Here is a 12490-nt window from a genome sequence, read left to right on the forward strand (position 1 = left end):
AGGTATTTTAGACGGTATACAGAAAGTATCTTAATATTTGAGAATTCTTCAAAATGCTTAAATTATACCGTGGGAAACATTGCTTGTTATGTTTTGTTATGGAATAATGAAATCAAGACAGCTGAAAATAAATTTGTAGGAGTTAAACTTGGAAACAACCCATATGTCTTTAAAAGGGTGAATTGTTAAGAAAACTGATATATTCATACTCTACAATATTACTCAGCAATAAGAAGGTATGACCTACTGACACAGACAAGAATCTCCAGAGAATTATGCTGAGAAAAAAGCCAGTCCCCAAAGATTAGTGTGTAGGATCCTATTTATTAAACGTTCTTGAGATGACAACATTCCAGAAATGAAAAAAGCACATTAGGTTGGTGCAAAAGTAAGTACAGTTTTTGCCACTGAAAGTAATGCAAAAACCTCAAAAACATTTGCACCAACCTAAATAGTGGTCATGAGGAGTTAAGGACAGGGACATGGAGGATGTGGGGAGTGGAGTGTGCTTATAAAAGGCCACCACCAGGGATCCTTGTGGTGACAGAACGATATCTTGACTGTACTGGTGGACACACAAGCCTACATATAACTGTATAAAATACATACACATGCATAAGTAAAACAAAGTCTGAACACAATCAGTGGATTGAATCAATGTCAATCTCCTGGGTGAAACTACACTATAATTATGCAAGGTATTATTCAGGGGAACTGGGTAAAGAGTACATGGGATCTCTACATTATTTCTTAAAACTGCATGTAAATATATAATTATTTCAAAATAAAAACATTAATTGAAAAACAAAGGGTGGCTACAAGACTTGATAAATATCAGCTTGGGTACTCATTTGCTTTCAAAGGTACTATGAAACCTAAGGAGCTACAAGCAAATAAATTTGATGATTAAAATGGATAGATGATTTAGTTTTTCTATTTCTTTTTGTGTTTTGGAAATTTGTGTCATCAGGAATTTTGTCCATTTCTTCTAAGTGCACTCTTTTAATTATAATAATGGAGAGTTGGGTCGTCTTCTCCCCCTAGGTGAGTCTAGCTATAAAAGTTGCCTAAGCCAACTTTTAATAATTGTACCAGGAGAATCTTGTCTGTGATAAAAAGTGTCATCAAATGCTGTTTGCTTAAAGTAGAATTAGTCTGTCCTTTGAAAATAGCTAGGAATATATTATTTTGTATGCTATAATTCTTGGAAGCCAAGAAATCCAGTACTTTAATCACTCATTCATGTATAATATACGAAATATAAAGTGTACCCATTTTATGTGTAAGCCAATGAGTTTTGACAATGTGTAAATCCATGTAACCACTACCACAGACAAGAGAGTAAACATTTCCGTAACATCAAAAAGGTCCTTCATGCCCAACTCTAGTCAATAACTGAGCTATTTCTGGTCAACAGATATTGGTTTTGCTTTTCTAGAATTTTATATAAATACTTGTTCAGTATACATTGTTTTGTATCTGGCTTTTTTGCCCAACACAATGTTTCTGAAATTGTACCAGGTTATTGGACATATCAGTAATTCATTCCATCTATCTGGGTGGTATTTAATTATATGGGTGTATCATAATTTGCGTATCCACTCACCAGTTGAAGTAACATCTAGGTAATTTCCAATTTTGTCCATTATGAATAAGGCTGCTATAAACAATTGTGTACAAACATTTGTTGGACACATTTTGCCTGACTAAATATGTCATAGTTGAATTACTGGGTTGTATGGAAAGGATGTGATTAACTTCAGAAGAAACCTCCAAACTAATTTCTGAAGTGTTTGTACCAATTTGCATTCCCATTAACATGATGCTTCACAACCTCTCCAACACTTAATATTTTGTCTTTTTCATTTTAGCTATTTTAGTTGGTGTGCTGTAGCATGTCAATATAATTTTTTTGCATTTCTCTAATGATTAATAATGTTGAACATTATATCTATGTGCTTATTTGCCATCTTTTTATAGTCTTTTGTGACTTGTCTGTTCAAATCTTTTGGCCTTTTTGAAAGGTTGCTTTTTTTGTCTTATTTTTAAGTTGTAAGAATTCTTTATTCATAAGTCCTTTGTTAGATATACTTACTGCAAATAATACTTCTGGTCTGTGGCTTGGGCTTTGTATTCTCTTAACAATGTCTTTCAAAGAGTAGATCATTTTAATTTTAATAAACTCCAATATATCAATTTTTTCTTTTGTTGCGTGTGCTTTTTTTGTCCTATCTACTTGCTTACCCTGATGTCACAAAGATTTCCTCCTGTTTCCTTATAAATGTTTTATGATTTTAGCTTTTACTATTAGGTCTATGATGTATATTGAGATTTTTTGTTTGTTTGTTTAGGGTGTAAGAACTGAAGTGCATTCCCTCTACTTTCTCCCACAATGTAGACAGCCAACTGCATTAGTACTATTTGTTGAAAAGACTATTCTTTCCCCATTGGATTAATTTGGTCTTTTTATGGAAAATCAATTGGCCATGCATATATGGATCTATTTCTCGACTCTCTTCTGATCCCTTGATGTTTATGTCTATTTTACCAACATCACATTGTCTGGATTATTGTAACTTTATAGTAAGTCTTGAAATCAGATAGGAATGTCTTTCTTTTTCAGGAATGTTTTGGCCACTACAGTTCTTTTGCATTTCTATATAAATTTCAGAACCAGCTTATCATTTTTTACAGAATTGTTTATAGGGATTATGATTAGAATTAGTTGAGTTGATCTATAGATTAATTTAAAAGGAACTGACATCTTAACATATTGAGTCTTCTTATCCATGAGTGTGATCTCTTCAGTTAGATCTTCTTTAATTTCACTCAGTAACATTTTATAGTGTTCAGTGTAGTGATCCTGTTATTTCTTGCTAAATTTTTCTTTAAGAATTTCATGTTTTGATGATATAATTAGCCTTTAAAATATTTCATTTGCCAATTTTTAGTAATAGAAGTAAAATATATTTGTCTGCATTAACCTTTTTTGAGACCTTGTTACATTCATTTATTCTTATAGCATTTTATAAAAATAATGCCATCCGAAAATAGAGTATATCTTCCTTTTCAAACTATATGCCTTTTCTTGCCTTATTACACTGGCTGGGACCTCCAGGAAAATGTCATGTAGAAGTGTTAAGAGTAGACATTCTCACCTGGTTTTCGATTTTAGAGGGAAAATAATATTTTGCTATTAAGTATAATATAAGCTGTAGGTTTTTAAGAGATGTTGTGTATCAGGTCGAGGAAGTTTCCTTTCATTACAAGCCTTCTGAGAGTTTTTTTTATCATGAATGGATTTGGAATTTCATCAGTTTATTTTCTGTATGTATTAAGATGGTCATATTATTTTTCTCTTTTCTTCTATTAATATAATGAATTACACCAATTGAATACAGATGTTAAATCAACCACACGTTCCTTTATATTGCTGGATTCAATATGAGAATTTTTCTGTCTATATACAAGGGAGATACTGTGATGTTCATCTATAGTTTTTCTTTCTTGTAGTTTCTGGGTAGATTTGGTAATGAAGATAAAACCAACCTTATAAAATGAGTTGGGAAATTTCCTCCACTCTGCTCTTTTCTTGAAAGAGTTTATATAGGATTGGCATTATTTCTTCTTTAAATATCTGGTGTAATTCACCAATGCCGTTTTCTTTGTGGGGAGATTTTTAATACAAATTTGATTTTTTAAATAGATGATTTAGTTTTCCTATTTGTTTTGGAAATATGTGTAAACAGGAATTTTGTCCATTTATCTGAAGTGCTCTCTTGTAATTTTAATAATAGAAAGTTGGGTCTTCTTTTCTTCCTAAACGAGTCCAGCTATGACTTATATACTTTATTGATCTCTTCAAGAAATCACCTTTTGATTTCATTTACTTCATCTATTGCTTTTACATTTTCTATTTTATTGATTTCTACTACCATTATTTCGTTCCTTCTAATTACTTTGGGTTTTAGTTGCTCTTCATTTTTTAGCGTCATAATTGTAAGCTTAGGTAATTGATTTTAAACCTCTTAAAATTTTCTAATATACTTATTTTAATGTATAAGTTTGCTGTTAAGTATTGCTTTAGCTGCCCCCTGACGTTCTCGATATGTTATAATTTCATTTTCATTGACTTCAAAATATTTTCTAATTACCATTTGATGTTGTTTTTTACAGCATGGGTTATTTAGAAATGTATTGCTTAATATCCAACTAGTTAGTAATTTTTGTGAAAAATTTTTTTTTTTACTGATTTCTAAGAAGATCTATTATTAGAGGAATATACATTTAAGAATTTTATGTCTTGATGAATTGGCCACTTTATTATAAACCATCCTTCTTAATCTCTGATAATATTCCTTAATCTGGAGTCTTTGTCAAATATTAACAAAACCACTCCAGCTTTATATGATTAGTGTTAATATAGTATGTCTGTTTCCATCCCCATTTTTCTAGACAGCAGACAGCTGCATTTGTTTTCATGTCTAGTTGGACAACTCTTTTATTGGAGTTTCTAAACAATTTATTTTAACATAGTTTACCAATAAAGTTGGTTTAAATCTCTAATTTGTTTCTTTTATGGTTATCTCATCTCACTGTTGTTACTTGTCTTAGTCTGTTTAAGCTGCTATAACAGAATACCACAGACTGGGTGGCTTTTACACAAAGAAATTTCTCAGAGTTTTGGAGGCTGGGAAGTCCAAGATCAAGGCACAAGAAGATTTGGTGTCTGGTGAGGGCCTGCTTCCTGGTTCATAGCCATCTTTTATCTGTGCCCTCACATGGTGGAAGGGAAGAGGGAATCTATCTGGGGTCCTTTTGATAAAGATACTTATCCCATTTATGATGGCTCCACCCTAATGACCTAATCACCTCCCAAAGGCCCCACCTCCAAATATCCTCACATTGGGACTAATTTCTTTTTTCTTTCTCTCTCTCTCTTTTTCTTTCTGATGGATGCTTGCTCTGTTGCTTAGGCTGGAGTGCAGTGATGCAATCTCAGCTCACAGCAACCTCCGCCTACGAGATCCAAGTGATTCTCCTGCCTCAGCCTCCTGAGTAGCTAGGATTACAGGCGCCCACTGCTACGCCTGGTTAATTTGTATATTTTTAGTAGAGACAGGGATTTGCCATGTTGGCCACGCTGGTCTCGAACTCCTGGCCTCAAGTGATCCACCTGCCTCAGCCTCCCAAAGTGTTGGGATTACGGGCGTGAGCCATGGCGCCTGGCGGGTTCTAATTTCAACATGACTTTAGGGGGTGGGGGGACAAATATTTAGTTTGTAGGGTTTTTTTTTTTTTTCCGAGAGGGAGTCTCATTCTGTCACCCAGGCTGGAGTACAATCGTATGATCTCCTTGCAACCTCTGCGTCCTGGGTGCAAGTAATTCTCCAGTCTCAGCCTCCCAAGTAGCAGATACTACAGGTGCCTGCCATCATGCCCAGCTAATTTTTTTTTTTTTTAGTAGACATGCGATTTCACCATGTTGGTCAGGCTGGTCTCAAACTCCTGGCCTCAAGTGATCCGCCTACCTTGGCCTCCCAATGTGTTGGGATTACAGGCATGACCCACTGTGCCTGGCCTATAGTATTACTTTTGCCCTCCCTTTAAAACTTCTTTTATTGGATTAATTAGATTTTTTTTTTGCATTCCATTTTATTTATTCTATTTGCTTCTTAGCTATCTTAAAAATACTTTTTTTAAAAAAAAATCTAGGTCAGCATTTATTTTGACATACATCAAAATTTTATTTTATTACAAATATTTTCAAATATATTCAAAAGTAGAGAGAACAGTATAATTAACTGGATGTACCCATAACAAACTTTCAACAACTATAAACACATGGCCAATCACATTTCATCTAAATTGCCACTTACTCCACCTCTCCTGGGTTACTTTGAAACAAATTTCAGATACCATATTTCATCTGGTTACTCTTTCAGTATATATCTCTGCAAGGACTTAAAAAATATACAACAGTATGATTACTGCACCTGAAAAATTAACAATAATTTCTTAAGAACATTAAACAGCCAATCACTGTTCACACTTACCTGGTTGTCTTTAAATGATTTTTTTTTTTTCAGTTCATTTGAATCAAGATTCAAATAAGGCCCATTGCTTGCCAACTGTCTGTTTTTATTGGAGTAGTGGGGGTTGAAGAAGCTTCAGGGAGACTTAAAACACTGCTGCAGCCACTACCATCTACAAATCTCAATGTGATTTCCACTTGATTTAAAATTTAAAATAGCAATTAAAAAGATGTAATTGGGAATATTAACTAAACAGAACCCCTACACAGGCATTTTAAAATTGGAGTTTCCATTTTATGCTGAAGAATGTCATTCTTGGAAACTGTCTGAAATCTACACAGTCACATCTTGGATAACTCCACATTTCGAAAGTTTCAATCTTGGACAATTTCCAGTATGAGTGATCTCCTATATTACTTCATCTATATCGTATTGCCAAATTCTGTAAAGCTATAATCATATCTTTCAAGAGGAGGAAAACTGCTCTGAATATTCTCTTCACTTTTGCCCATATTCTTTTCTTTCTTTGTGATAATTAAGAATTAAATTAATTTAAAATGTGAGGTCTGGGGACAATACTTCAAAACATTAATCAACCATTCTGATGTAGATCGTATTGCTGGAGTTTTAATGTCATTGCTTTACCTCCCTAGGAAATGAGCTACAGATGTAGACAGCAAGTGTAATAGCTTAGGAGGAATAAGCTTACGAAAGACACTTAATGAATTATGTATTCATAATTTCCTCTTTGTACTGTTTTCAAAAACTAGCCTAAACTTTTTCCAAATAGAAAGTAAAGAGAAAACATCTACTCCTTTAAGAACAACACAAGAAGGCTTTAGCTGATCTTTATTGTATCAAATGACACACTGGCTCATTAAAATTAGATCAAAATTCTGATAATGCTAAACACTGTTATAACTGTATACAATTTAACAAAAGTTAACAGATAAAAGTTCTTAAAACTGAAGAATGCTTTGGTAGGAAAAAAAAGAACTCCTCTTTTATGGTAAAATACTCGCATACTTAAGAACAAAAAAAAAAACATTTTAAAGAGAGGAAAAACACAAATTGCTGTCAGTTACTAAATTTGGTTATCTCATACAATTCTGTCTGCTATCCCTGCATGTACAAATCCTATCTATCCTTCAAGGCCTAGCTCAACACTACTAAGAAAGAAATTTTAAATTTCACATTTGCCAATTAGATATGCATTATCAATCACTTTATCCACTTAGGTAAAGCAGAAAGATATACTAGATTGTGGAGCTGAGATTTTTAAGTTCGTCTCTAAAAAATTAAATCAAATTTATGAATTCTTCTCACATTTTTTTTTCATTTGACTTTCTCAGTGATCTTGGATGTAAGCAAGATCTAGTGTTATTACTTTTTTCTATTTTAAAGATCCGCAAACTAAGGATTAGACAAGTAAAATAAATGACCCAAGGCCATCTTCTGGTCAGTTACTGAGTCCAGACACAAATCAAAGTCGCTGGATTCCAGGAAGTGTTCTCTTTATGTTATACCAAAGCTAAGCTGCCCATTGATTTTAGACTTTCTTAAAGAAACTTCCTGAATCCCATATGCCCAAATATGAGTCAAAAATAGAAAATAAAGCAGAGAATATTGTGAGCTGTATTGGATATGGTGATGGTCTGGCCTTTATTGCTAACTACTGTCATTTCTACTCCAAGTTTTTCAAACAGACTTATCTTCTCCACATGATATAAAATCATCTGGAAGAATAAAATGAACAGGTTCTTTGTCAAAACAGCTACAGGACTGGTAGGCTGTAGCAGTCTTTCTTTTCACCTATTACTATCCTTTCACTAATATTCACATGCACTGAGAGATTTCTATGCATCCAGGCATAATGTCTGGCAGCGAGAACAACATTATCCCAACTTTGCCCTTGAGAAGTTTCTGGTTTGGGGAACACGAAGAGGCAAACAGGGATAAAAATAACCATAATGCAAAATTATTGCTTATAGAAAAAGCACTGGAAAGTAGTTCTACTAAAGGGCATGCAGGGAAAAATAGAGCATTTGAAGCAATAGCTGAAAAGTATCTTAGTATATGCTAGCTACAATGACATAATTCCGACATTCCCAGTCTGGAAAAAACAAATGTTGTTTTAGTTGTTAAGCTATAGCACAGTACAATATTCTATAAAAGAGATCCAATTGTCAAATAAATATAACCAAATAAAACTGCAAAAGTAGTGTGTTAATGTTTCAGAGCCAGTGACATTATGAAGTCATAGATTTCTGAAATATTTTCTGTTCTGAGTATACATTTTGTTCAAGAAATTCAATTAGATATTCAATTCTTATTCAATTAGCTATTCTCTAGACTTAAACAGTGTCCACCAAATCCTAACGGTAACATTTAAATTGATGAGGCACATAATATGTCCTGGGTTGATAGTGAGCTGAGGTCTGAAACAGTTTCAACTAGAGTTTGCCTATTCCTTTTTCAGTTTTGTGAACTTGGGGTTTGTTTCTGGGTTGGATCTACGCTTGTTATGATTCTCAAATTAGCACATGTACTGATGTGCTACACAAAAAAATAGCACATTTCTTCTACAAGCAAAAATGTTCTTTTCTCACTGGTGGGGTGAAGGATGAGATGAGATGAAAGGCTGTAGGTTGGGTTGCCTAGAAAAATCAAGGATAAGTAATACACGAATTATATTAGCAAGCTGGACATGAGTGTATTTGAGGGTATAAAGGAATATACACTTAATTTTTAAAAATAAAACACTAGGATGAAAAACCAACAAATAAGCCTGTCCTGTCATGGGTCTCCTTTGGTTACGCTGCAAGAAGCTCTCCTTCATCCTTAGTTCTTGGCGATAAGCTGGTGAAAAGCAATGCGCTACTGAATTCAGAAGAATTCTAAACAATTTAAAGATTTTAAGAGTTTGAAAGCCTTTAATAAAAATGCCTAGAAAAACAGATATTTTTAGCTTTTTACATCCTATATACTGGGTATGCTTCATTATTTCCTTTTATCTTGGGCAAATGTATTATCCTATTGTGGGGTGAGTCATTCCCACTTTCAGGATACCAAGAACCACAAATGCCTTGAGGGAAAAAAAATAGGTAGGTGGTGAGTGACTGTATCCTTTTTTCATAACAGCAGCACACAGAGAACATCTCATTCAACTTTTAAGTTGGAAGATAAAAGAAGAGTGAATAGTATTGGGAAAAAGTATACTAATCTCTTTGAACATCTCTCACAGCAGTACTCAACAAATTCATTAGAAAGTCTCTTTTGAAAGACTCAGACTAGCTCATAACCAGTTCCAGGTTGCTCATTTTGGGGTGGTCCGTGTGTGTGTGCTAGGATGGGATGCAGGAGGTCATTAGACAAGGTTACACTGCTGTTACAAGTCACAGGCAAATCCACAGAATGATCAATTCCATTACTGTTTCCATTTAGGATGGGGTGTGCTGGCTTCTAGCTGTGGGTCATCTGCTCCACAGATTGGAGCTCTTAGTAACTTACATTGTATCGACTCCTTATTTAGTGCAGAGACATTTTCTTGCCTGAAATGAAACTTCTGCATCACAAAACATCAAACTTTTATAAAGGTCAGCTGAGAAAGGCAACTTATGACCGCTAAGGGGTTTAGTGAAATAAAGATACAGAACCCTTCATCTGTATTCACAAAAAAGTTAGTTGTACACAGTAGATCACAAAATTTAACTACTATTTCAGTTAGTAGTCATTTTAGTTTTACATACTTTATATATATTTTAAAATATCTATAGCCAAAGTATGTAGATACCAAACAATCTATGAGAAAAACTCAAAGCTGTCAGCCTTATCAGGACTTTGTCAGTGTACCTGGGGCAATTCTACTTACTTCAAAGACAGTTCCTTGCCCAGCAAAGAGAGATCCACAAATGAGAATACTCACTACAGAGAAGGCTATGTGTTCTTGTTTCCTGAACTGACTTCCAGGATACACATTCTTTGGGCTTGTCTAGGCCTGCCCTGTTTTTCTTCATTCTATGTTGTCAGTTTCTCCTCTGCTTTGTCCTTTCAAGTAGTATCTCTTTATGGTAACACTTTCCAGCTCTTTAACTTCTACAAATGTTTCCTAATCTACCTCCTGCATTCTTGCACTGCCAGACAGCCCCCTTGGGCCACTCCTCTGACTCAAGTGACATCCCCAGGTGTGTGATCCCTCCTCTCAGTCATGCCTAATGTGTTGTGGCTTTCCAGAGTCTGCCTCCCTCCTGGATCTGGGCAGACAGAAACAATCACATAAAATTTCTTAGGCTTAATTGCAGTGGCACAAAATACGTTTCCTGGTTTCACTGTCTTGAAAAAGCTATTAAATATGCACAGAGCTCCTAAAAATCATCTGATTCCCCAAGTCATGTACACCTAACACTGAGGAGTTGATTTTTGAAACTTTTCTGTGAAGTCACAGGAAAAAAAAAAAAAAAAAAATGAGTTGGGGGGAGGGGGAGAAGACATCAAATATTGATCTGTACCTTCTTAATTTCTATTTAAAGAAGCAAAGTAATAATAATCGAGAATTACTTGCAAAAATGTCCACTGCTACCAAGATATCAGATAGGATCTCTTACGAATCAATGAAGAACTTAAAATAGTATCTGAGTTAGCAGGGAAGATGATGCTCTGAGTAATTACCTTCTTTGTTTAACTCTAACTTTACAAGTAGCTAATTACATAAGTTTATAAGTTCTAATTACATAAGTAGCTTATGTGACATAGCCCAAGGTCAGCATGTATCTCTGCTTTGTAATCACCTTTGAAATTCTGTTTCAAGTGTGTCTAACTGTCCTAGCTGATGTCCCCCAAGTTTTTATAAATACTATGGTTTGGCATTCTATCTTAGGTTATACAGAAAGTTCTTAAAGTTTGTTGAACAATTAAGTAGGCAGAATAAATGTAGATGTTTCTATACCAATAAAAACTACAGTTTGAAAGCACAGATGTAGAAAAGTTTCTACATAAAATATTGTTTTAAGTATAAAAATTGAAATGTAAAATATTGACTTAACTCTGATCTGGCCCTTTTCTTCCCTGATTCTCCTGAGCAGAATTCTGATTGCCTGTTTCCTAAGCCAATTAATTAAAAAACAACATAGGTCTGCATAATCAAGTATTTCCCAAAAACTCAATGTTAAACCAAAGATGATTTTCCACTGTCAATTACAGTTTTCAGACAACCGCTTGCACCCCACAGAAGGGAAAACAGTATAGTTATATAATCAAGCAGGTTCCTATCTCTGAGGCTTCAGAAGTTTTGATGGTTGAAATGGTTTAGTAAATGGGTATCCATGCATCACACAGGCAGTCTCATTTTTAAGCCTTAAATGAAATTTTCATCATGAATAATAAAGAATATATGATATATTTTTACGGGCCTAAAAATGTCACAAAATAAATTCATGGTTTACAAGCATTTTTATCATTTGGAGAATTTGTTTTCCTCATTTATGTCACAGAAAGTTAAAGTAAGTCACAGTTATAAGACCTTCAGCATTATTTTAAAATATATTAAGGTGTTAATACATAATCTTTAAATATTTACAGTCCATATCTTGTATCTGAAATACTCTATCCCATAGTTTACTATAAACTTTTATTTATCAAACCTTCTATTATTTGATGTTCCTAAAAGCCCAGGGTTGATTTCTAAAAATCACTCCAAATTTGCACACTCTACAATACATTTTTCATTTACCTTTTCTCTCAAATGTCCATGACGCTAAGCAGTATACACTGTAAATATTTTTCTTTCTCTATGTATTTGTAAAAGGAACATTCATTTCTTTAAAATAATTTTGAAGTATGTTTGTGTAAATGTTACAATCTACCTCTTAGGTTATAAATCTTAGGGAGTAATGTCTGAGTCTTTTTAATATGCTTTCAGTTAAATGTGCTGGCTTTCTGAATACATCTGAAAGGATGAATGTTCTTTTCAATGCAGAGGAAAATAACAGACATTGCTCTAGCACAGAGTCAAAGCCAAAGGAACTATAAAGCACACTTGGGTGTTCACTGTGCAATAATACATTTTTAATAGCATGCAGCACAATGTCAAATTTCAATCCTATAAAATGACCACAGAAAAAACTCTTTATCTTCCCAGGTATAAATGCCATACCAATGTGAACAGAGTTTAAATTCTGTTATATAATCCAATCTACCAATAATTAAACCTAAGTTTAATATTTATGAGTTTGTCCATGCAGAACAGCTCTAAATCCAATCTTTCCCTATACTCATTTACCAAATAAATGACGACAAAAAGAAAAAAATGTGATTTTTGGAGGGTTCCAGGAAACATGTGTCTCTGAAATGAAAATGAAGTGGGTTAATTCTTGGAACTATTTAAGAATAAAGTTCCTAGATAAAATAAGCCAGCATTCATCCTAACAGAGGACAAGTAAAGTCAGAGTGAAGGGCAG

General features: G+C 33.9%; 1 protein-coding gene and 1 non-coding gene across 2 annotated transcripts in view; both read right to left on the minus strand.

Moving 5' to 3' along the window:
* Positions 1–12490, minus strand: part of SLC2A13 (solute carrier family 2 member 13) — a 367441-nt gene that overhangs the window by 49555 nt on the left and 305396 nt on the right. The gene's annotated exons all lie outside the window — the stretch shown is intronic.
* On the minus strand, positions 11955–12088 carry LOC126931903 (small nucleolar RNA SNORA22). Its single transcript, XR_007718011.1, has one exon. It is a non-coding gene; the product is annotated as a small nucleolar RNA SNORA22 (small nucleolar RNA).

The sequence above is a fragment of the Macaca thibetana genome, chromosome 11 (genome assembly GCF_024542745.1).
Source record: "Macaca thibetana thibetana isolate TM-01 chromosome 11, ASM2454274v1, whole genome shotgun sequence".
In the NCBI taxonomy this organism is placed as follows: domain Eukaryota; kingdom Metazoa; phylum Chordata; class Mammalia; order Primates; family Cercopithecidae; genus Macaca; species Macaca thibetana.